The sequence below is a fragment of the Meleagris gallopavo genome, chromosome 4 (genome assembly GCF_000146605.3).
Source record: "Meleagris gallopavo isolate NT-WF06-2002-E0010 breed Aviagen turkey brand Nicholas breeding stock chromosome 4, Turkey_5.1, whole genome shotgun sequence".
NCBI classification, from domain to species: Eukaryota; Metazoa; Chordata; class Aves; order Galliformes; family Phasianidae; genus Meleagris; species Meleagris gallopavo.
In genome coordinates this window covers 19,707,571-19,733,353 of record NC_015014.2, presented here as the reverse complement: position 1 = coordinate 19,733,353, position 25,783 = coordinate 19,707,571, and positions in this window count along the sequence as shown.

Genomic DNA, 25,783 nt, shown 5'->3' with positions numbered 1-25,783 from the left:
CCTAAATAGTCAGAGCAATGACAATAGCTGTGTGTAGCCAGTGTGCAAGTAAGATGGGCAAGAGTTGAATAAGGCTCAAATGAACTTAATACGCTTTAAAAGTGAATAAAAAGCAGCAAAGTTCTCCAGCTATTATTGTAGCTTCACAACTGGTGTCTGCTTGGTCTGATGAAGTATTTAAGTCTTTGTACACGCACAAAAAGGATAATTAAGCAGTAATTGCATTTGATGTAGAGTGTATGGTGGGAGGTGGGGGATAAACAGCTTGTGAATCAATAAACCATGAGGCTGCAGGCTGAGTTATTTATTGATTTATGACCTGCTTAGCTTCAAGTTTACTCCACATCTAGTGCAATTATGCCTTCTGGATTATGCTTCATTTAAGAGGGAGGGAAAGTATACAGTTTAATCCCAGGAAACATTCTGTCTGCATTGATAATATGTTTCAGTATTAGGCACTGTTGTGTTGCCAGATACATTTTGACCAGTTGTGGCATCTCATGTACTGTTCCTTTGTTAAAAAGTCCTAACAAGTCACACCACAAAAGAATTACAGAGCAAACCTATTGGAATCCATCAAGCCATTTTATTGAGGATAGGCTATGTTGATATATAACATCATGAAACAGTACACTAAGAAGAGTCATGTAGCCTGTGAGAGTCAGTGATCTTTTCAACCTGTGAGCAATGCAAGAGACGAAAGCCAGGACTTAAATTCCATTCAATACTGAGCAAGTATGTGGCAAGTATCTTGCTTGTTGGGGCATATCTGAAGCAGAGAGAAAGCTTCCAGCCAGAAACACTGGAAAAGCAAGTGTGTATTTATCTACTTTTAATCCATTTTTTGCTCCCTTCAAAATTCCCTGTGATTCCCAAATTAGTTTCCAGGATAGATATCCAAGAACTCAGAACTGTCCTCTGCTGTGTATAAGTGGGCTCCAATGTTTGGTAGTAAGGACATGTCTTAGAGACAGACAGGAGGGAAGAGGAAAGAGTCTCTCACTGGAGCCTGTCTGTATTCCTTCTACTTCCTCACAGTCATCTCATCTGGATCCAGAGGCCATGGAACATTTATTCTTACTGCTGTAGAGAAAGATCACTGGCAGGGTACTCAAGTTCTTAGCTAAATCACTCAGAATCTCATGCAGACCATTGATTTCAAGGAACATGCTGCCTTGAAGCAATGAAAAATATATCCTTCTTCATTCATGAGTCTAACACTTCAGCAGTGTATCTACAAATCTCTAAAACTTTTTATTGATTCTTGATCTCCATCTTTGGCTGTTTTCACTAGTGTTTCCTTCATGGAAGCCTGAATCTACTAGGTGCTAAGTGTCTCTTAGCAAAGCCACTCACAGGTTTGTTGGAATTGCCTTCTTCCAGATCTGTAAGTTTCCAGGTTTCTCAAATACCACGCTCTTTAGAGTAGATCAAGATACAAAAGACTGTCAGCATCACTGTAGTACCTATTCAGTGCTTATACAGAATTTTGTAGACGTAGATCTTTTGTAGATCTTAACCTATGGGCATCAGGAAAGTGCTTGTTTTCTTAAACATTCGGACTACAGATATTGAGGGGTGAGAAGAGAAGAAGGTGTTCAGGATGCATAACTTCACTCTCTCATCCAGCTAATGTTTTGCGTGTCACTGGGCTCTCAGTCAGCGAATGGTGAGACTGAGTCCCTCAAATTCATTTTTAAGAATCAGGCAAAAGGTATTGAACCTTGGAGGTACAGAGAAAGCTACTGAACTAGTTGCTCCTTGGCATGGGATATCTGTGGATGCCTGTGTTCACCTAAAATCCATGTTGATGAAGCCAGTTGCTCTCCACTGTTGCTTTGCTGCAGTAGCAATGTCTCTAATCCTATAGCAGGTCCTCATTTAAAATCTCATTTTGAGAAGAAATAGAGTCAGAGCTGTTAGTGAGGCGCCCTTGGTGCTATAAAGAGTTTATAAATTAATTCTGGTTTATTTTTATTTTGCTTTTCCTATGTGCAGGGCAGAGGAGTCATTACAGCCTGAATTACGATATACTGACAGCAGACTATTACCCTGCATTTTTAACATGACATAATTATTCTAAGTTTAGTGGTGCTATTATGGTTAAATTATTTAGTTCAGTGCCTAAAGTCAACAACATCTACTCATTGCCATTAAAAAAATGGAGACTAACTCAAAAATAACTTCATGGTGCCACAAGTAAAGTCATTTGCTACAAGTAGTTATTCATCTCTGCAGAGACAGTAGTCTGCAAGCCAATTTGTAGGGGGGGCAGAGGGCATCTGAAACACACAGAGATGGGAATTAATTTCACTGAGCTTATGTGCAGTTAATATTTGCAGAAACTAATATGCTTTGGATTTTTTGTTTTGTTTCATTTTGTTTTGTTTTTCCTGATGCATTCAACTACCCTCACTCCAGATTAGTGAGTTCAAATGCTAGAAGTGTTTGCTTAGATAGTGTGAACCAATATCACAGCTGTAGCATATATTTTTTTTTCTCCTTTTGATCAACATTTTGGGAGGTATGGGAATAACTGCACTCTGGCTAAACCTGAAGGAGCATGTGGTTTTGTAGTATATATCAGTTGGAGTATATTTGTATGCATCAGTTAAGTGGTGATTGCAATTCAAAAGTACTAGAATGTCTCCAGTTTGTGGAGAGGATGCAAGAACCTATGTCGTGTAGGCAGTTTAAAACATTTTATTAGTTGGTGAATGGTTAAATGTAGCAGTTTTTAGGCTGACCTTAGTGCTCTATTGAGGGGAGCCTATACTCATGAAATCCATTATTTTGGAATTAATGCCAGCTTCTATTTCTTATGGGCATCCAGAAGAACTGGAGGAGATAAGGCATTATCTTGGAGTGGTGGCACTAAAAAGGAGCTGTCAGTTGTTTAGGTAAATCAGCTTAACATGCGAGGGAAAAAGTGAACGCGGTCCTCAAAAATAGTGCAGACACAAAACTGATGTGGTGTTGACATATTGCCTCAGCATCTAATAGGACTACTATTATTGGCCCTTAAATGGAGATCACTGGAGAGTTTGATATCATCTTAATGCTGTTGTTCATAATGAAGTTCAGTAGTGTTAAGAAAGAAAGGCTTGTAGATCTTCTGGCACAGCTGCTCCTACCTGGTATTCCTTCTGAGGTCCTGTCCAGTCCTAATAGGCTGGAATCTTGTGATGTGAGTGGGTGAAGTTGGTTTGGTATATTACATTTCCAGGATCAGAACTGAACAGAAAGTTGTTTGAGAAATCAGATGTGCTTGATTAATAGCTTGCTTTTTTATTTTAGAAGTATGAACGTATTATTACTTTTCATTAATTATGTAAAGTTACTTGAGTACTACACCAATGTTTTCCAAAAGTCATGTAAGCATAATTGTCATGATGGTTTCAGTGCACTTTATCTGCAATTTTGTAACCTCAATTTTACACAACTAAGGAGACAGTCTGATTCTTTTACTCATATTTTGATGATGATTAATAATGATGATGTTTTATGAGTAATTCCTCTTAATTTGGCTGTTCTTTTGTCACTAAAGGAAATGTGTATGTTCTGCATTGTTTCTAATTAAGTTGAAAGAAGACCCTCAAAACAATTAACGTGAAAAATCTTTCGTCTGAAAATGTCAAATGCCTTTAGCCTTCAACATACAGAACCTTTGTCCAAAATACTATCTAGATTATGAAGGAAAGAATATTGACAAACGGAACTCAAATAAGCCTGATTAAAATAGCCTCCTTGCAGCTGCTTTCTCCTTATAAAATTATTCTGAAATTATTTCATGTACATCCCAGTTAGTGTACGCTGTGGAGTACATATAGCCTAAATTGCTAGAAAAATCTGAAAAAATGAAAACAGTTTTCAGTACTTCTTTATCTATCATGAGTGAAGAAGAAGAAAAGTAAAAAGACTCAAGCCTGTTTTTTTCCGCTTTTGTTAGTCATCTTGAAGAGATCAAAATTGCAAACAGTGTACATAACATCATTTTTAGAGAGATAAGAGGGCGCTCTGCTGCACCATAACAGGAACCGAGACTAGCTTTAAAATGACATGAAAGTATCTGTTCGTAAAGTCAAGATTCCTAGCTGTAACATTAATAAAATTGGAGCAGAGATAATCCCTATTAGACACATACAATCCAGCCAGCAATCACTACACAGCTGGATATTAGACAGGATGAAGGGAAAGCAAGCCAGAACCTCTATATAGAAATAAGTTTGAAAGACTAGAGCGTACTGCTCGACACAGCAGTTATAGGCTCTAATCAGGAAATGTTAACGAAAGTTACATCAGTCAAGTTAGCCTCATCCAGTGCTCAAACATGAGGGAAAAAATTAGAAGGCTTTGATATCTGAAGCAGGCAATAGACCTTCTGAATGGACATCATGATAACTGGCTGCGTGGAGAGCATCCAACATATGTTGATAATAATAAAGCTATGGAAGCCATTACTACATAATTTACATCTCAAATTCGATTTCTGTAGCAATACTCCCAGGTGAACTGAAAAAATAGTTGATTGATTGTAATACTAGAGGTAGGATAAAGAAATTCAAATGTACTTTCTTGCGAGGGACTGTCTTGTGAGAGTTTTGCAGGGGTCCAACAGGAAAAGAAGGGACTGCTTTATCTGGATAACTTGTATGTAGTTTGAGCAAGTTTCTGAAACATTTGTAGCTTGAGCTGTGACTATTTTCAACTGGAAACTACAAGATCATCAAATCTGCATCTGGTAGCTTGCACAGTGGATTTGTTTTTCTAACTCAGCTTGCTTAGCTGGGGGTAGTGCTGCAGACAGCTTTGAGAAAGACATGGTTATGATGTGATGTACTGGGGAAAAGTAGCTTTGGGGGAACCAAGAGGTCAAAATTCAAAACGGAACAACAGCAAGTAAAAAAGCCCACAACAATAAATTTCAGATCATGTAAGGTAAACTGCATATTATTAATAGTGAAACACGTAGCCCAGCTAACATAAAACAGAAGAAAATATTGCTTGTATTGTTTTGCACATGGGGAGAAGAAAAAGAGAAAGTACAAACAGCATAAATAGGTAGGATAGAAGAAACCTCTGAAGGCTTAATTTCTCTCTGCCCTGCCATGCACACCTCACCCAAGTGTGTTCCTATTCCTTTTCTGTTGCAGGTCTGATTCGATGTCCTGTTTCCTGGCCATAGTCCAAAATACTGTAAAGCTGAGCAGTACATATTACTTATAAGTTTGCATTTAATGGTACTGCCATTCTACAGAGCTTTGAATCTGGAAGGACTGTAACTATTCTGACCATATATTTGCTGTGTCAGAAATCTTGCTGAGAGGCTGAAGTTTCAGACCTGCTGAAATACTATCTGGAAATAGACCTAAACAGGCCTGCTCATTTGAGTCTTCCTTACCACCAAGTAACAGGTCTTTGTCCTCTAGATATGCTAGTTGCAGTTAGACAACTAATATCCTGCTGATCTGCATGCTTAAGGATGCTGGAAACTTATTCTTCGTGGTACCGGTTTTATCTGTGAGCTTGTCATTCCTTTGTACCAGCCTCAGATGTGTACCATCTCTGCTTTCCATATCCTTCCTCTATAACTTCCAAGTCATTTATGATTTTCATTGTGGTCATAATAGTTGTTCATTAACATTTCTCTTTCCTATGTGCTGAGGAATTTGCCTTTGAGCCTTTTAATACAGTAGCTTGCTCACCTATGTTTTCTTTCTTTCTTTCTTTCCTGAGAGACCATAGTTACCAATTTTTCGTATATGAAATCTGCGTTTTTCCAGGTCTTCTGCCCTTAAACTCCTCTGCTCAGATTTCTGAGCTTCATCGTTCTTCTGTCACTATTCTCAAAATTGTCTCCTTCTTTCATCTATCCATTCGATCACCCTGAATAAGTGTCTATTGAAAACCGCTGCTGTATTGTTTGCCTAGCAGCTGTTTCTGGAGTTGGTGATATAGGTAGTGTTCTCTTAATGCATGTTCTCTTCAAGCCAGAGTGAAGGAGATTGCATACAAGCTTGCACAGACAAAACTCAGCAAAGCAGTCAGGGCCCAGCAGTTCTCTTACCACTGGGAAACCACGTCCATGTGCATTTGGGATTCAGCATGCCTTCTAACTCCAGTGCCATATGAAGGAGTCCTGTGCCTCAAGGCTAATGGCTGAAGGCATAACAGTGGTAAATGGAAAATGGGAATTTTTTCTTAGATAGCATGGTAATCTGGGAGTCAGATGGGCTACTGATTTATTTCACCTGACCAATTTACAGTATATGTTAAAGGATGGATAATCTGGCAGGTGCACATACAGGAGATGAGGGACTAGAAAGGAGAAATAGAAAACAGCACCACTGGGAGATTTATGATGCCTTTCACAGATTAACTGTAATTTTCCAGTTAATCCATTAGGATTCTCCTCCATCTGCTAGGTGTAAGCTACCAAAAACTAAGGGAGGCACCAGTTGGCCTGGAGAAGCATGGCAAGTTAACAAAATTTTGTGAAAGGAGAGCCAAACAATGAAGGAAACTCTCTATAGAGAAAAGAAAGAAAAAGGGTCTTGAATGACATTGGCAACTAATTTAAAGACAATCCTTGAAAAGCAAAGTTTAGGCTGACACTTTTCCACCTCAAAGATGCCTTTGTAAAAAGTCCCTGTAGGAAGTTCTTCCTCTTCCTTCTCTCACCACCTCTGCTGCAAGTTTAGTATTTTCTCCTTTGGAGTTCTGCTACCCTCCAGCTCCTGTGTAATGGAACGGTACCAGATGTATAGTTGCTGAGTTGCTCATTTTTTTTAAAAGATTATTATTATTGTTATTGTGGACCTGAGAAGAATCATAATTCATGTAACACATTTATTTTTAAATGCCTCTTCTAAGCAAAGTCTGCAATTTGGTCTACCAAGCTATTACATGGTTGAGGAAAAAAAAAAAAAGCAACCTGTAAGACTTACTTGGAAAATCAAGTCAAGTTTATGTGCTTGGCAGCACTCCCTAATTGGCAAACAAAAATCCTGTGTTGTCAATCATTGATTGAAGTGATTGTGAGCAGTGAAACTGCCTCCCATCACAAGTGTGCTCTAAAGGTGGGTTAGTGCATATTCATTGTGTGCACCCATCCAATTAAATAGGGATGTCAAACATTGCAGAATTAGTAATTCTGTCCCAAGATGAGTATTTGGAGTGTGCAGTAAATAAGAACTGGTGTGCAGTAAATCAGGCCATACCTGAAATGAAAAGAAACAATGAAATAATTAAGAACTATCCATCTAGTGAAACAGAGATTTAAGGGGAGCCAAATGTTATATTGTTATACTATTAAGTATTGTTATAAAACTAGGCAAATTAAGGTATCAAAAATAACTGTTAATTCAGGGATATCTGAACTTTTAAGTATTGAACTGTACTATAGAACATCTTTTTAATGGAAAATCATCTCTACAATACAACATTGTAAGGCATTCAGTACCCCATTGTATAAAAGTGAAGCAGGTTCAGCCTTGAAGTTATACATTTTCCCCAAGCAGATGTTGAGATTAACAGAAAGAAAGCGCTCTCATTGCTAACTGCAGAGTGAGGAACTGAGCTCTAAGAAAACAAGGTGAAGTGTCCTTGTTGAAACTAGGAGGAAAAAAGAAGATGACTTTTGACATTTGAGAGAATCACGAGGAGACATGGCTGGAGAATATGCTATGCAGTGTGAAGGGACTTTTTTGCTGAAAGACTTGATACCTGGGTGTCACTTTCAGAGTCTTTTTCGTCTCCTTCAGTAAAGGTCTCAGGTTAAAAAATAAAAAAATAAAAAAAGGAGGAGAGGGAACAGGATGTGATTCCTTTTTTCAGACGTGCCTCCGACATTGGCAAAATGAGTGGGTGACTAAGTACAGCACTGCACAAGGGCTGCAGGGATTGACTCTTGCAGCCTGGCTTTTTTGTCAATCATCTGCCCCAGGCAGGCTGTGTGCAAAATGCCTGCAAGGTATTGCCAGTTGTACACCCTCCATGAGCACAAATGCACCAATACAGCCACAGGATAACTTGCTATTCTACTGTTTTTTGCAGTTTACTTCAAATTCTACATTGTTTCAGAGGCATTTAAAACTGTTTTTTCCCTATTTTCCTTGAAATGTCCTGTACAGAATTATCTGAACTGTTTGCGTTTTTTGTAACAAGCCAAGGATGTATTATCACAAGTCAGGGAGATCCACCTAAAACTATTTCTTCCTGATAACCAGAGAAGCACTTGAAGAGCATCTACAGCCACAGATGATGTTTTACACTCTTAAGAGAGTGAAGATGAAGATGTTTTTTGCAATTCCTGGGAGGGATGCTGAAAAACAGAAGAAAGGTGTGGGGGAATGTGTTTTGATTGCCTGTGGGTACTGCTTATTTCAGGTATTTTTTACAAACCCAACCTCCCTGTGTGCTCTTCAGGAGACCAGGAAGCTTCAGTAGTTGACAAAGCAGCATCTTTGACAGCCACAATACACAACAAGGATTTAAAACTCAGCAGGGCTACTTTTTCAGGGAGCTGTGGAGTCATAAAACCTTTCTGCTTTCTCAAGGTGGGAGTAACAGACAGTGGTTCATATTCATTAAAAAGTCAATATGATAGGTGATTCAGTCACCATTTTTCTCCTGGTAGAAATTAGCTAAAATATTCTGATTAAGTGCATCCCCCAAAACAGAAAAGTGGTTAAATATTGTCTCTGTTTGCAAGATTTTCTAAAGAGGGACAGAAAGCCTAAGTGCATGAGTTAAAGCAGATGATCCCTAATGCTTTTCCAGTCCCTTCTGAATTGATAAAGGGCCACTATGCAACTTTTGATTACTGTTTTATGTGTAGTGTAGAGAGGAGAGGAACAGGGAAAGCACTTTTATAGTTAAAAAAAAATAAAAATCTCAAAAAACAGCCTTTTAATCTATAGTAGTATCCTTCTATGGGACAGTGGAGCATTCCAATGGGGGGGAGGCAGGGATGGAGCTGGAATTTTAGAGGTCTTTGAGTACCTAAAGATGCAGATAAAAACCTAATAAGATTTTCAGAGGTACAGTTCTTCAATGACATTTTGACTCACAGCATACTCTAAAATCTCCATTAGGACCCAGTCTGCAAGCTTAAGTGGCCAACGGCCTTAAATACTTAGCTCTGAGTGTCTAAACATGCCATAACTCTTTTCTGTCTTCTTAGAGTAGTCTGCTAGAGAAGAATGTATCCAGTAACAGTGTGTAACCATGGCCTCCTCAACCTAGCAGGTTTTCTCCAACTCCAGTAAATGTTAGGGGAATGAAAAGGGATTTTAACCTCTTAAGTTCATGATAGTACTCTTCGCTTTGGCATTAGATAAATTCTGTGTTTGAGAATGTCCTTCTGCCACCCTCAAATAGCAGGAGGACTTTGAAGTGTACTTTTATGCAGGATGTAACCTTCTGGGTGAAAACCTGGATTCAGATGAAGTGACAGGCAATACCCACCTTTAAGACAAAAAAGAGCTTTCAACCATGAAGTGACCAACTCAGTTGCTCCCTCAAGTTTGAAAATTTCCATGTGACCTTATATACATTTTCAAAAACTTAAAATGTTCAAAAATTTTTGAGTGCTTTAGCTCAGATACAAACTAGTTTTGTACAAATAATCAGATGCAGGCCATAGTGGCTGAGGATATCTGATGGCATCTAACTTTTCTGCTGCTTTCATACAATACAGATGTGTTAAAATATGTATATATTCACGTACCTTCTGATACTTGTGTGTCATTTTCATAGACTATGATACAGCATTAGTATGACAGTGATGATGATAGCTGTTGCATTTGGTGGAAAAATCAAGTAACTCTTAAATTCCTGTTATTTTCTTGCTATAATAGTGATTAAAAGCTAAAAATAGCCAATCCTGAAATAGAAATACAGCCTAGTAATAAGTCTAATTTAATCGAGCGTTAACAAAACTGTAATATAAACTATTGTCAGGTAAGAACAACTATGGAAGGATCAGTGTTAATTGGAGATGAGATCTAAGCAAACAGAAAAAAGGAATACCTGTGTAGATTTTATGTCCTATCATGACATAAGGATCTTATTTTTGTGTTTGGTGATTCAGAAAGTATTAAATATTTTATTTTGTTCTGATTTATTGCAGTCACTCTGCAAGCACTTGCATGAACATTTCATAGTACATCTCTTAAAGCAGGGCCTTTTTGCATTTTCATGAAAAAATCTTTCTCTTTATTCATTGCTTTCAAGGGCGGTGAGTGCCTAGAAATCCTGTAGCTTTAGGCCACTGTCTAGCTTGTGCAGTACATAGCATGGTGTTTTGATTTATTGCTGACCTGAAGGTGGTGTTAGGAACAAGGAATTAATGTGTGTTCCATGCTGTTTTCGGGGAGATGCATGGCATCTCTGAAATAGGTGTGTCTGGGTGATGAGATGCATGTACATAGGAACTATTTCTATTCTGCTCCCAGAATAGCAGTGGTTTGGAGAGAGAGTGAAGGTAGTTAGTGACAGATCAGCCCTTGAATGAGTCAAAATAAGCGTCTGAACTGTAGAATAGAAAGAGATTTGCTTCATAGGGCCAAGATTGTGGAGTTTTTTAAGTTACGTTTCGATGAAGGAATGTGTCCCCTGGACTGCCACCTCCTTCACTCCTGATAAGGTGCTCTGCTTGGCTTTCACTCACTAGCTCTGTGTCCGCACTCCTCTCCCTCTGGGAAAATGGTATCAACATGTCCTTTAACTAGAAAGTCACTTTCAGAATTTTCCCTTCTTTGTTCTGGGTTCTTTTTGAATAACCGCAGGTTGCAGTTTCACCTGGCAGGCAGCTAAGTACCACACAGCCATTCTCTCACTCTCCCACAGCAGAACAGGGGAAAGAATCCAAAAAGATAAAAGTGCAAGAACTCACTGGTTTAAGGAGAAAGGAAATCGAAGAAAAAAATAGTTAAATGATGCGCAGTGCAATTGCATGCCAGCAGCCAACTGATACCCAGGCAGTCTCTGAGCAATGGCAGCCCCTGGGATCTTGGCCAACTCCCTGCAGTTTTATTATTGCGTATATGACATTGTATGGTGTGGCACAATATTTTGGTCCCTTTGGGTCACTTGTACTGATAGTGTCCCCTCCCAATTTCGTGCACTGTATTGGGTTTGTGTGACAAGGTAGCAAATGCTGCAGAGTAGGCTCTGTGAGGAGAGCCCAGCACAGTCCCATGTCAGAGCAGAGCCAAAAGGTACCCACTGCTGCTCATAGCAGTTGGCCATAAATTATACTAATCTTCCTTAGACTGAGTTCTTTTTGCCCATGACAGAAACTGGTGAGTGTCCATATCTCAACCTACAAGGTTATTTTTATCATTTCTTTTCCCTGTACTTCTGAGGAGGGGCAGTAAGGGAAGTTTGTGTGGGAACTTAGCTACATATCAGTGTGAAACCACCACAGAAAGAAAATTCATTGGCTTATGAAGGAGAGTACAGCATTATAAAACAGAGACGATACAAGCCCGCTTGTTATTGTAGACCACTACATCACCCAAGGCAGTTCTTAAATGTACCTTTCTCTGTCTTACTGCTCAGTTGAGCAGTTTCTCCCATGTTTCTCATTCTCAACACTGACCCAGAAATCTCACTCTCTGATAAAAAGGTGCTCCCTTCTAACTTCTTCACTTTCACAGTTAACATGCACCAGTTTTTCTCCTGCCTATGTTGGCCTTGGTACAACCAGCCCTTTTTCTTCTCTGGTAACTGTTCCTTACCCTGAAGGACAGCAGTCATCTCTCCTCGCATCCTTTGTCCTTCTGAAGTAAACAGATTTTTTTCATCCTCTCTCACATGGAAAGCTTTGCTTTTCTTTGGTCAGTGTAGAGATCTCACTCTTATATCACAGCAAGTTCTATGAATAGAAATGAATTGTGCAGTATTCCAGGGGCACATCTCTTTTGGATCCTCTACCAAAAATACATCCTAGGGTCACATTTCCCTTTTTCTCAGCAGATCCCTTTGGCTGTTTGTCTGTCATTCACAAATGCTAATGTTTGGCATATGACCATGCTATTTCTGTGTCAGTTCTTTTGCACTATTTAATTTGATTGCATTTCCACTGTTTGTTCTCAAGGTTATCCAGTCCATCTGTCTTGTTATCTCACTCTTCCTCTACACTTACTAAGCCTGTGAGATTTGTAGCTAACATTTCATTACTTTTTAAGGCAATCATTAATGGAAATTGGTCCTAAAATGTGTCCCTAAAGATCTGTATTAGAAACTTCCCTTCAGCCCAGTACTTCTTCTTTTAATGCAATATATAGCTGTACTGTTTTACATTGTCTTACCTTACTCCTCATATATTAATTCCCATCTATTTCAGCTTAACTAAGATTCTCTCACATGGCACCTATGAAATGCTTCATAGAAGTTTCAATCAATTACATTATTTTATTTTTTTGTGCAAAGAGAATGATATTCATGAGGTAGATCAGATTTCTTTGATACAATTTCTCTTTGAAAATCTTGTGTTACATTTCAATGCATTTTCCATTTATCTCCATGCAGTTAATGTTTTCTTCTGCTAATATTTGTTCTGAAGTTGTGCATGCCATTGAGGTCAGGCCTCTCCCTTTATCAAAGCTTGCCCTCTTGAAATTGCAAACTGTCATCCTGGGACCGTTGTTGTTTATCCTTCTGTTTAAAGAAAATCAGCTCATGATCATTAGATTCAGGTTATCTTCTTCGACCTGTGCTTTTACAATGGCTTTATTTTTTTACCAAAACAACATCTAATATAACTTCTCCTACTGCTTTGGAGAATAGGGGATGACAAAGTAAATCAGCTATTTCCAGGTATATCTGGGTCTTAACCTCATTAATAGCATTTTTTCTTCAGTTTATATCTGATATTCTTTCCATAATGCTACACTTCTGGTAATGTTTCTCACTTAATAACATTGAGACTTAATCATTGTCCAAAACCTACAGTACAGTGTATGAACCCTTAAAAATTTGCAGACATCTTAGTTTTCCATAGAGTAGTATTTGCTGTTAACTGGAAGAAATAAGAAGGCAAATCCATTTGTAGCAAACCTTTCCTGAAATAGACAATGCAAATCTGAATCTAAGTGGCATGTAAAGAGTGCAAAAGGTGCCTATTAGAGTGGCACTTGTCATTGTCCTTGCACTGCCAGTTTGTATCAAAACAATACATGCATGAAGCAAAGCAAAGTAGGGGACCTATCTCTGCTGAAGCTGCTCTGCCTGTCATGATTAGCAGCTGAGATCTCCACCTAAGTTGTATGAACCCAGCAGAATCCATCTGCTAAACCATCTGTGGGACAAGTCACTAAAATTATAGCCCATCTGTTGTTTCACTGCCACTAAGTTTGCCTGCCAGCCTCATCCTCCCTCTATTATCAGAATACTTGTCTTTCCATGTGGTCCTCCTCTTCTTTCTCTCCTCATTTTTATTTTTCATGTGTTGTTTTTTATTTGTTTAGATTTTTTTTTTAATTTTTGATTTTAATTTTTTTTGTTAAGATGTTGTCTTTCCAAACTCTGAAGGAGATTGTATTCTTATTGGCTTCCAGTCAGCCAAGAACAAATTACTCAGGGCAGAGCATAGGTCTGTTGTGTACAATATCATTGTTGGAGCAGTTCCTGGGCCTTCAGAGACGAGCAGAACCAGAGAAGTCAAACTTCTCACCAGTGACAGATGGAGATAGGCCGTCTGCACAAAGCTTGGAATTGTGGTTTGCTTTGTAAGACTCTGCCCAAGCCACCAAGACTTGGCACAGTTTGGCTAACACAGTCCCCAGCAATGTGATGTTGTTTAAGGAAGATTCATTTCTTCCAGAGGTAAGCAGCGTGATGTTAAGACACAAAGAGAGCAGAAATGCACACTGGAACATAAAAATTCCAGATGAATCACAAATGTACCACAAAAATTCTAGGCCTATCTTCAACTATGCTGTACCAGCCGAGCTCATTTCAGGCAAGAGATCAAAATTATTTTACACTAGTTAAGTTTCTCTCCCACATCTAATCTCTCACAAGGGGTTACAAGAAACTTAGATTGTGATTTGACCTTTCCTCACTCTTCAGGAAAGTATTTTTCAAGCATTATTTATTTATAATTTTGAAAATTCAATCTTCCCTTTAATGTCATACTTTAAAACAAAACCAATAACAAGAAATATCCTTTCACCTCTCTTCTCCTACCTATCTTTTTTATGTTTGTGAAACAGTGGGCTTTTCACTGGAGGACCAGCTTTGGCTCACCATCAGTTGTGAGACAGTACTGTGACAGTGGGGATGGACAAGGAGAGCAGCTGTATGCAAAAAAGCAGGTTGATTTTCATTCAGCAAAAGGCTTCAGCTTTGAATCTCCCTTGTCTTGAATCAATCTATCCACTGCCTTTAGAAGGACCTGGAGAGCTTGATCACTTCATTTAGGCTCTTGAATTGCATGCATAAAATAAAGTGGTTTGAGACCCCTGCCCTCTATACCCACCCTTGCTTCTTTTTTGCCTAGGTTTGAATTCACCATCACCACCACCACCATGAGATGTTAAAATGATTAATTTTCCTCTTAAAAAATTAAAAAGGCAGCAACCTGTGCTTTTAATTTTCATATTGTCTAGTTTTTAGCTTCAGCCTCCACCCACTGATTCTTGTTAGAATTTCATCTGCTAGATCAAAGGGCTTTCGCCTGTCAGATATCCTCTTGTATAGGAATTTATATTCCTGCACTTGGGAACATCAGAGATCAAGGTAAGAACATAAGCAGCACTGAATATTGTTGCACTTTAGGAGAGGATGGGCTTAAAAAATACCCTGGCTGATATGATCATTTTTCACAAAGGAATTGCAAATAAGAGCAGTGTTCTCTCTTGGCAAACAGACTGGAGAAATAGCAGCACTAGTGCAAGCCTGGAAAACAGTGATTTCTTGGCTCTTTTGAAAAACTAGATTTTTGGTCTTTTGTGTAAGATTCACTTTACAGGCACTACTTGTTTAGTAACACCTATCTCAAGCAAGAACCAGTACCCTCAAAACAGGAGTTAATGGAATTCTTCAGTAGAAAGTGAAGTTAAATGTAAAACAATTAGTATTAGAACCAAGGAACAGAATTAACTCAGTGCATGGATGAGGAGTGTGAAAAAGTAAAAGTACTTGGCACTTTTGGGTCCATGGATCTAGTCCAATTTTCAGATGTGCTATTCTGGAAGGGTTAAAAGTATTATCATTTGGCATATAGAGGCAGTACTGTTCAACAAGTACATGTTTCCGTTGTAATGGATGCATCAATCTAAAAATAAAATCCAAGATACACAAATTATCTATGTTTGGTGGTTTTCTCAGCGTCTAAAATACATGCATCTAGGCATTCAGTTTGTTAGACTTGCAGTTTTGAGAGCTCCAACAAGCTTGAAGATCTGCATGCAGCAAGACTGGGATAGTTTTCCTTGCTTATCCATTGATAACCACTAAATCTATTCTGGGAACTCAGGTTTGGAATCGAGGCCATTCCTGGCCTATGCACTCTCCTGAAAACCTGGTCATTGCACACTCCTGTGGCATCTCCTGTCCTTGACTTTTTAAGAGTTTTTATGTTCAGCTGAAGCACATAGAAAATAACTTTAAACCTGTGGCAAGGAAGCTACAAAATGTAATACTCAAGAAAGACTCACTGAGTGCTTTTTTATAGGGAGAACATTAAAAAATCATTTGGACTCTGCAAGCAAAAATAAAATGGTCAGGGTAGTCTCTTGATGCTTTGGCTAACCTACAAAGCTGCCAGGACATTTACCTGCATACAGTCAGTGAGATAGCATTGCTCAGAAAGGGGAAGCAGAACTGTGTTTCCATACAATTCAAAGATGTGATATTCCTCAGCAAAGAAACACAGTAGAACAGTAGGATGGGACGGAAGTTTGTTTATGGCCAGTAGCTGCCAATTACAATATGTTCCCTTGTCCCTTTTTGGACAGAAAGCTTGTTCCAGCAGGCACCTGGATCACAAGTGTGTGAAACAGAAAGAGATAACCTCCCAAGAATAAGCATCCATTGCATAGAAAACTTTTAAATTTTCTTGTCCTTCTACACATGATTTTAGTGCCAGAGAGGACTGTTGAGATCATCCGTTCTGAGCTAACTCTAATCTCTGTCTAGGAAAGAGTAAGCAGGGAAAAAAAGTAGGTGAAGGGAGCGAGTAATCCAGGGGTGTGTCAATACAAACTGCTTTTTAAGGACATGGAGGAGCACATGGCTGTGGTCTGTAAGATAAGAAGAAGAAATGAAGTAAATAAAACAGCTATTATTTATTTTTATTTGCAAATACAGTTGGTGGAAGTGCAAGCGAGAAGGGGCATGGAGAAGTCCTCTAGCTGAGGGACTGTTTCCTTGGTGGGCAGAGTAGTATTGTTGTCTGATATGTAGTTTCCTTTTCCCTGTAACAGAAATAATTCAAAGAGGATGAAGGGTGCAGCAGGCACTGTTTCACTTTCCAAAGCTGGGGCACTGATCAGGAATGGTTAGAAGATGCAGCTGTGGTATTTTCCCCGATACAAAGAGGGACGGAAAGTCAATACTGATGCCGTGCAGAATAGTGTGATGCAACAATTGTGGGGTGAATGCTGAACTCACCAGTTCAGGAAGCAGGAGCAGCGTAAGTAGTGACAGACTTTGATGAGACCTAGCTCTATGCCTTGCATGTTCGCTGTGCTCCCTCATGGAACTGGCACGGGCATTTCTGCATGATGATACACTGTACAGACGTGGTGTTGTGCTCAAAGCTCAGGTATCTCTAACATACCGCTGTGTAGACATGATGTAAAATTAAGATCCGTTTATTTTTTGGTAGGATAGCTTGTAGCTCAGGATGCAGAACTGCAAATGAATCCATGTGCTAACTGCTACAGGCAGGAAGACCTTCTGGTCGCTGTTTGTTCTTGGCTACTAGGCTTGCTCTAGGCTATTCCTTTGACATGTGTCTGTAATGTGTAAGACCTGTCTGCATCTGTGTAGTTTTCAGTGCTAGTAATTTGAGAAGCATAAGCTGAAGGACCAGTGCAGCCAGGAATGAAATAATCCTGTTATCTTCAATAAACAACAGTTTAAGATTAATATACATACTTACTCTACATTTTATTGTCTGCTCCCTGAACCTCTACCACCAAATATAAATTTGGACATTTAAAATTCCAAATCACTTTGTTACGCTAAAGAAGATTTAGGGGAAGGAGGAGGGGGAGTGGTGTTTGACTGCAATATATAAGTTTCATAAGGAAGAAACTAAGGGGAAAGAGGGGCTCTGAAACTCGAGGTATCAAAGCAAAACCAGAAGGACTTAGGAGACTGTTTCAAATGTAGAGTGTAATTCAGTGCAAGTTCTTGGGCTCACTGACGAGGCTCAAAAAAAGATGAGAAAAGTGAAGGGATTCTTAATACCAGGAGATTGAAATACATGATCTAAATATATTAGACCCCTGTGAACACATGATTCCTAGACAAGCTGGACATTGTCTCCATATTAAGTTGTTCTAAGATTCAGGGACTGGGCAGCAACAACATGAAGTGTTCTGTTGAGAGAAGTTGCTTGGCACAGACATTCCATCTCGTTGTTACGTCTCTCTTAACACATGCATGTGTTACTGTGGATGTAGATAATCTGAAAGTTCAAGACTGGAGATGATATCCCTTGCAACTTGTTCTTGTTTTGGCTGGGATTGAGTTTATTCACAGTGGACAGAGAAATGGACAGAGGAACATCTGAGGTTAACTATCTTTGCTTAGACATGTTGTTGTGGGAGGTGCCACTACAAAGGAAGCCTATATGACTGACTTAGTCACAATGCCCAACTACTAAACTGCTGCCATTAGTGGGGGGTGAAAGCCATCTTAATTGTCCAGAAGCTTTCTCCAGTCTAACACTGTTCCCAAATATCTGCCTGAGCATGACTTCCATTTAAAATGTATGTGATCTATGCTACAACCAGGCAGGAAACTCTACCCAAAAGATAATTGGTTTGTAGAGCAAAAGTATTTCCGGGAATTTCTGAGCAGCTCTCCTTTGAAGAGATGAATTTCTTAAAATTATTTAAGAGAAGTAAATAGCTTAATACAATATGCCAGCTAATTTGTTTGACAGCTGATGAAGAAGGAGTGGGGAGGGCAGTTGTGGAGAAAAATGATTCACTGGAAAATATTTGCCTTCTGCAGAAGTAGTCAAATGATGACAGGTCCCAGTCAGAAATAAAGTAGTCATAAAAAAAAAGATTCATTGCATAATTTACTTGAAACAAATAATGTGACCACCTCGATTCCTCAGCTACAAAAACAAATTTACCTAATAGCATATGACAGGTCTTTCTTATGAAAATATATTGCTATACAGTCAGCATGTACATTTTTAAGGAACTGGCTTTGGGAAAAAAAGCACCCCTTCAAATACTTAATAAAAGGGATTTTTCTTTATGACCTTAATTTTAAATGCATTAGGAAAATCACTTGATTCTCCTTATCTGCTGCCAGATTTTGAATAACTGACTTTCAAAGCACTACAGTGCTCGAGCTAATTTAATATTCTAAGAAGAAACTTGCCAGAGCAGCATGTGGTATCATCCCCAATGGTTTGGAAGTTTACCATTGTGTAAAAACAACAGTCTCATCATCAGATCACAACATGAGAGATGGGGACTGATGCAGCCTCAACACAGAAGAAGGAATCTTCTTCTGTCTTGCAGCAAACATGTTCAGGGGTAAGACTTTGCTTTATAATTGTCAGTTGCAAGCAGCACTAGCTATAGATCTTCTCACAATCTTAGTTCAGCATTTGGATCGAACTGAGTTCTGACCTGAAGTAGAGACAGTCCTTCCGAGTGGTTCATAGTGTTTGCCCACAGATATCTCTTTATAGTGGAACAAAGCTGGGTCAATATCATGTTTTTATAAATGCTGGTTTGTTCGTTTTAGTCTGTCTGGAGGGGATCCTGCCAGCCAAAAATGCAATTTTTCACGCCTTTTGTCTGAAGTTTCTCCAGAGCAAAAATATACTGCCCATTAACCGCGCCTAAGGCTTCTGTAATTTTTATAAACCATTTGTAACCATCTAAATGTTGCTTTTGGCAAATGGATTTGGTCAAAAGAAAAGTATGCAAATTCTCATGAATTCAAGTCCAGAGTAAATTTGTCCTAATCTTCCATGTAAACAATTTAAGACGTGAAATACTTTTATCTTCTCACCAATAAGAGTGAACAAACTGCCAACAGAAACGTTTATGGGGAGAAATCTCTTTCACACTTTGGAAATAAACTATGTATGGAATTTTCTAAATTCTAAATGCCACTGTTACACAAATGACAAAGAATATGAAACTGGAAGAGGCACTGCCCTCCTTCCTGATATCTTTGTCATCAGTCAGGGGAACAGAGGAGTGCTGTAACTTGCACAGGTTAGTACCCAAGAGCAAGTAAGCACAGGAGGACTGGTGTTCTATGGCTGCAGCCCTTAAGGGATGTTTATTAATTTATTCATGGACGCAGATGTTGATTTGAGGGCAATGGAAAAAGATGTCAGTTCCAAGGGACTCTCTGCTGTCTATTGTGTTTTCTATGTCTTCTACCAAGACAGTTCCTCAGTAAAGATTTGCTCTCTTAATTGCTTCTCCATTCTCACATTAATATAAGCTCATCAAACAAATGCAGCTTTGATCAGGGTGTAGTGGGTAACAGAAGAGTTTGCTGTCTTGCTCTGAATATCTGTAGATATACAATCTAATTTACACTGGTTGCACAGTATCCCACTAATCAGTGAAGGGTGGAAATGTACCTCACATAGTGACTCTTCCTGTCCTCATATATGAATCTAAGAAAGGTGGGAAAAAATTGTGCTTGTGAGTTACACAATTCTGTTTCTTTGGAAACAGAAGTGAGGTTTGTTCAAGATGCTAATTTCCAGACAGCTGGAGCTGGATTGTTCCCATCCCACAGGAGGTCTACTCCTGGTTCTGCTTCCCACCAACTCAAGTATGGTATTTGAGTTATTACCCTTGTAAGTGTATTTTTGCATCAGAGAAAATAATTCCAAATTTATCTGCGTAAGCAGGATCTCTAAGCAAAATAAAAAGATGTACAACCCTCAGTTTCACCCTACTGCACAATATTAAAAACACTTTTATCCTCCAAAAACAGTATGCTCTCATTTGCCTAGAGATTGGGAACATAGTCCTTCCTTCACTCCTCTTTGTAGCATTGTTTATTTATAAAAGTATCCAGCTCCTGAGTTCTTTGAGGTCTTCTGCATAATGTTTGTGTTTCAAATGGCTTTTATTATTGTCATCTTAGTCTTGAAGTCCTCATCCCAAGTAGGCCATTAATTCTGTGGTGGGTAATTTCAACCCAGTGACTTTAAGGCACTGTTTATTTATTGTTAAAGCCTGAGATGATTTTGTCTTGTGGAAATACAAGCATCCTCTAGACTTCATGCCTTCAAGGCTATTTTTTAAGCTGAAGTCTTTTTCTTATCAGAGAGTTGCACAACTTCAGTAGCTCACTGCAGCACAATGTGAAGGCCTTTAAAAAATCAGAAGTGATTTATGCAAAAGATTTTTCACTAATCCCTCCTCAAATACCACATTTCTGAGAGACATTTCAGGAAAGTAAGCTCTTACTTCCCACAAATATTTATAGAGCCTCAATGCAGCTATAAAGGCAGAAGAGGCAAGTCAATGATGAAATAGAAAGGTTTCTAGGCAAAAATATTTACTTATGGGAAAATGCATCCCGAGGCTTTAGAAAAATAAATGGCATGATAGAAACACAAATAGCACAGAAACTCTTAAGTTAACTATTAAGTATCAGTTTGAGTTCGCCCACTGTGAGTGCTGTCTTGTTTCCTGTCCTTTTCCACAGCTCTTAACGTGGCAGAATGAGAGCAGAGCCAATACCAAAATTGTTGGGTGCTGATAGTTGTAATAAGACCCATGAGTTTGGTCAGTTAACTTTAGTTCAGGAAATATGGAGACACTGTTTTCAAAGATGAGTGTTTCAAATGAAGTTTCACACTGTATATTTAACCTTAAATCCACGGGCTGTTATATGCTGAGCACTTCACTTATTTATGATATTATTTAGTTCTGAAACTGCACGAGTTCTTCATTAAGGTTCAAATGGAAAGTCTTCCATTTTATCTTTGAGAGCGTAGTTTTTCTCTTCAAAACCTTTGTTATGATATGTGGAGCACAGAATGCCCCAGCTGCTCAGACTGAATACATTTTCCTTTCAAATTGGAACATTTACTATGGAGGCAAAAATGTCCATTCAGAACCAGATACAGGATTTGTCAGAATGGAAAGTTAGGGAAAGTTTTTCTCAAATTTAGTAAGAAGCACCTAGACTAGCTTCTTTTGGCTCTTCATTTGGCCAATAAGAAGGGACAGACCAGGGAAATGCATTTCTCTTCCATTCCAAATCAAAAGTTTTTTGCCACTTCCCTGAATCACTTGATAAAAGGTGAGATGCCCATAAAACTTACCCATTTAATGAGGACGGGATTAAGTTGCTGCAGGGTATGTAATTCAAGAATTATCTGAAATCAAAAGGAAGTCAAAGAATCATTTAATAAGAAATAAGCAAAATTGTTTTAAAAAAAGGAAAGATTAGCCAGAATGATTTCTGAGGATGAAGTTTGCTCCTCTTGGATTATTAAAGAAGAGACAATAACAGAGCAAGGAAGTGTGTCTCAGGTCACTTTGGAGCCTGCTTGTATCTTTGTTACAGAACTAATTTTAATGTGTGAAGTACTCAATCACTGTGCCTGCCTCAGTGGCAGCCATTTGGTTCCTCCTATTCATTTGACTGTCTATCATATATAAACTCTTCAATCTGGCACATATTGCTGTAGATGTTGTGGTTGTCTCTTTATAAGGCAAGGATGAGTGAACTGCTTTCTCCTCTTCTTAACAGTTCTTTTTTTTTTTCTCAGTATGAGAGAATTAAGAATAAGCAGGTGCTGGTGCCTGAGCTCAAAAAGGAAAGGGGAAATCTGCGCAGAAAATATGTAAGGAAGATTGAAGTAACTGTGGAGAAAGCAAAATGCAAAATACTAGGTTTTGGCTGTAAAAACATAACTTTAGCTAATTCAGGCTGATTGTATTTATATGGTCTATAATTAAAAAGCACTGTAGCAACAATGGGTCAAATTCTTTTACAGTAATGATTCCGACCTTCTGAATTTCTCTCACACTGAAGTGGCTATAATTACACGCAACTCTTTTTGTCAAGATTATTCTGAGTACTGAAGCAAATGGTAGGTAACAAGCAGCACTTTTTTTTTGATGATAAAAACTCTCAAGTCTGAGTCATAAGAGAAAAACTGAGGTTTTTTTTGCATTCCATAACAAATTGCAAAAACATAAAAAAATGTTAAGTTCCAAAATAGTTTAAAAATTCTTCAAAGGTATTTCTAAATGTCACACCAATATTTTTCTTACAAAAGGTAACTTTAATTTTCTTCTTGGTTATGTTCTGCATTCTGCAGAAAGTTCTTCATTGATGCCTCTTGTAGATCAATAGTGCATAAACAAATATATTTCCTTCCTTGTTAATCCTATCAGATGCTGAGTTATTTGTAACTTGTATCTTTTGAGAAGTCCTCACCTCTGACATCTCTCGGTCAAGAAAAGAGTGTTCTTGCTAGTCATCATTTTTCTCCCATTAATTTCCCTCACAAATCTTAATGGTGAAAATCCTTTTCCCATGATTTCTTACAACATTTATTTTCTATCATTGCACATGGTTCTCTATAGTCATGGGAGAACATGATCATGAATATTAGTAAATTGTTATTTTTGGGAAACAGCTTTTAGAAATCTTAATGGAGTGTATGAAAAAATAAAAATTATTAAAAAATGAATAATTTTCAATAAGCCAGGGTCAGAGACTTTATGCTGTAAGTCAGCGTAAAACTACTCAGAGATTCAGCTGCATCATGCTAGGAAAACAACCATAGTCTCTCTGCTGATCTGCTGTTTCCCCTGCATGGGTAGGTTGAGGGCCACAGAAATGATCCCAGGAATGGATCACCTTCCCTGTGAGGACAGGCTGAGAGAGCTGGGGCTGTTCGTTATGGAGAAGGATCCACGGAGACCTATGAGCAACCTTTCAGTATCTAAGGAGGGGCTATAAGAAGGAAGGGGACAGAGTCTTTAGCAGGGTCTGTGGTGACAGGACAAGGGGAAATGGTTTCAAACTAAAAGACGAGAGATTGAGATTGGATATAAGGAAAATGTTTTTACAATAAAAGCGGTGAGGCACTGGCACAGGTTGCCCACAGAGATGCTGGATGCCCCATCCCTGGAGACTCTCATGGTCAGGCTGGACAGGGTTTTGAGCAACCTGAACGAGCTGTAGGTGTCCTTGTTTATTGCAGGATAGTTGGACTAGATGGCCTTTAAGGGTCCCTTCCAAATTATTCTATGATTCTATGAACCTGTGCCAACATTTGCCCAGCTCCTTTAAGCTCTCACAGCAGAGCCTTAGGTTGTAACTAAATTAATTATAGCAAGGGCCTCTTCCCTTTCTTTGCATTGGAGTTGCAGGAAAATTTCTAAACCACCAGAAGATCAATGTTTCATCATAAATATGGGGATTTGTAGCCTTGTCGATAGGAAGAGGGAAGTAGCTTGTCTTAGCAGCACATTGCTCCCCTGCAGTACTTCAGAGCAAGTAATTGAACAGCTTGTCAGGCACTGCTGTTGAAATTCTGAGCAGCCTTAAAAATTTAGTGCTACAGTTGACTGCAGCAGAGCCAGGATGTGAGGGAGAGCCCTTGCTCCTTCAAGCAGCATCCCCTCCATGACCATGCTGTGACTAAGGAACCAGCAAGGAGGATGACAGAGACAGGTTTTCTCTCCCAAGGCTCCAGCCACTTAAATGAGACATGTTTTTTTCATCATATTAGGGTAAAATGAATTTAGAACCAACACTCTCAGAAGTGAAGAAGTTTATCTGACTTCAATATTAGTATGCTCAAAGAAGTAACCTGTCTCTCTGAGGGTGAAACAGTGAGGACAGTTCACTGCTTCACATTTTGAAAATAACTCCAACTACTTGTAAGTCAAGTACTGCAAAGTGAGATCTCTGAGACCTCTGGAAACTGGGGTCTGGAATCTTCCCAGTGCTAAAGAAAGGGAGCAGTGAGTATCCACAGTTCTAGCTTCCTCACTCTGTATTTGCACAATGGAGACAGCTGGGGATGGAATCTTAACCTGCTAGAGTGTGAATATTTTATTCAAAACCTTTGGTGAAAATTTGTGAGATAATTTAATCAAATCTGTGAAATATTAGGTCAGTTCTCTTAGTTGCATTTCTAATAGGAAAAGCATGTTGTGTTTCAAAAATGACACTCAATGAATTATTCAGTAAATAATATTCAGCCAGCTCTTCCAGCAACTGAAAGGAACCTGTAGAAAAACAATTGAAATTAAACTGCCCTTCAAATGAGTCTGAATATTGCAGCCTATTCCAGTAACAAAAATGTTTTCCACTACTCTAGTTTTCTAGTGCTTTTCATTCTAAGAGTTTTTAGGTAAGGCTGAAATCAGCAAGCATCCAATCCTCAGCGTACTTTCCTACAAACTTTGCTAGTGTGTGAGTGATAATCTCTTTTTTTCTGTAATTAAGTTTTGTTAAAATTACTACCTTCTAGGAGCAATGATCCAATAGTAGTAATATAAAGGAAATCTTTTGCTGACTCAGAGCATTTTTTGACAGTCTTTCTGAATGTCTTAGCCTTGGATATTGTAGGACTCTCAAAACCAATGGCAAATGTTCTTGCTCATTCATTTCCTTTAAAGAGTCATGGTAGTACTAGAAAGGAAGGATAGTCTGCTGAAGGAAACACATCCAGAGCATGGTTTGTAATCGGATTGGTCACATCCTGTTTGTTTTTTTTCAGTTTAGAGAAAATCTGCAGAGCATAAAATTGGAATCTGATGATCCTTGGGGTCCCTTCTAACTCAAGTCATTCTGTGATTCTATGATAAAAACCTGACTTCACTGAGATCTGTTTTGCCTGAATGACTTTCTCCCAAACTGTTCCTGCATCAGCCCATACAGCAAACTCACCTCTGGGGTTTTCAACATTGGAAGCCATCCCATATAGGTCATGGCTAGCCCAGAGTTCGTAACAGATTGTCGTTGCCTCTAGCAAACTTGGGAGAATGGTATGAGGCCGTATGGACCCTGCAGCCCATTTTCCTTCGTCTATAAGAGCGTAATATTATCCTGGTGTCCATGCTGTGAAAAATTGTATAGTGAATGCCTTTTCTGCATGATAAAAAGGAAAACCTGCTTTTGAGGATAGTTACGGAAATATGTTTCAGATTTATAACCTGATCTGTGACATTTATTTCAGTCTTAAATTGGCATTCGCCTACGAATGAGGTGACAGAAGTTTACTTCTATAATAGATGCATCTCTTTAGTTAGGCAGTTTTTCTTCTGCAGTATTTCTCAGAGAGAAGGGAAAACATCCTCCTCACGTGCAGAAAAAAAATAAAATGAAACAGAATCTCTTCTATCAGAGTTTTTTTAACTGCTTGGAAAGTGTGAGGTGAAGAAGGGCATTATTTCTTACACGCAAAAACAAACTCATAGAAATAATTTAAATAGTAATTGGTCTATACTCCTCAAGGAAAAACACCTCAAATTGTTAGATCAGAAAATTGTCATTGTGTCTGAGTGCAAAAAAATGCAATTCACGTTCATGTAATAGGAAAGGATTAATTAGGAATTAGAATGGTTTG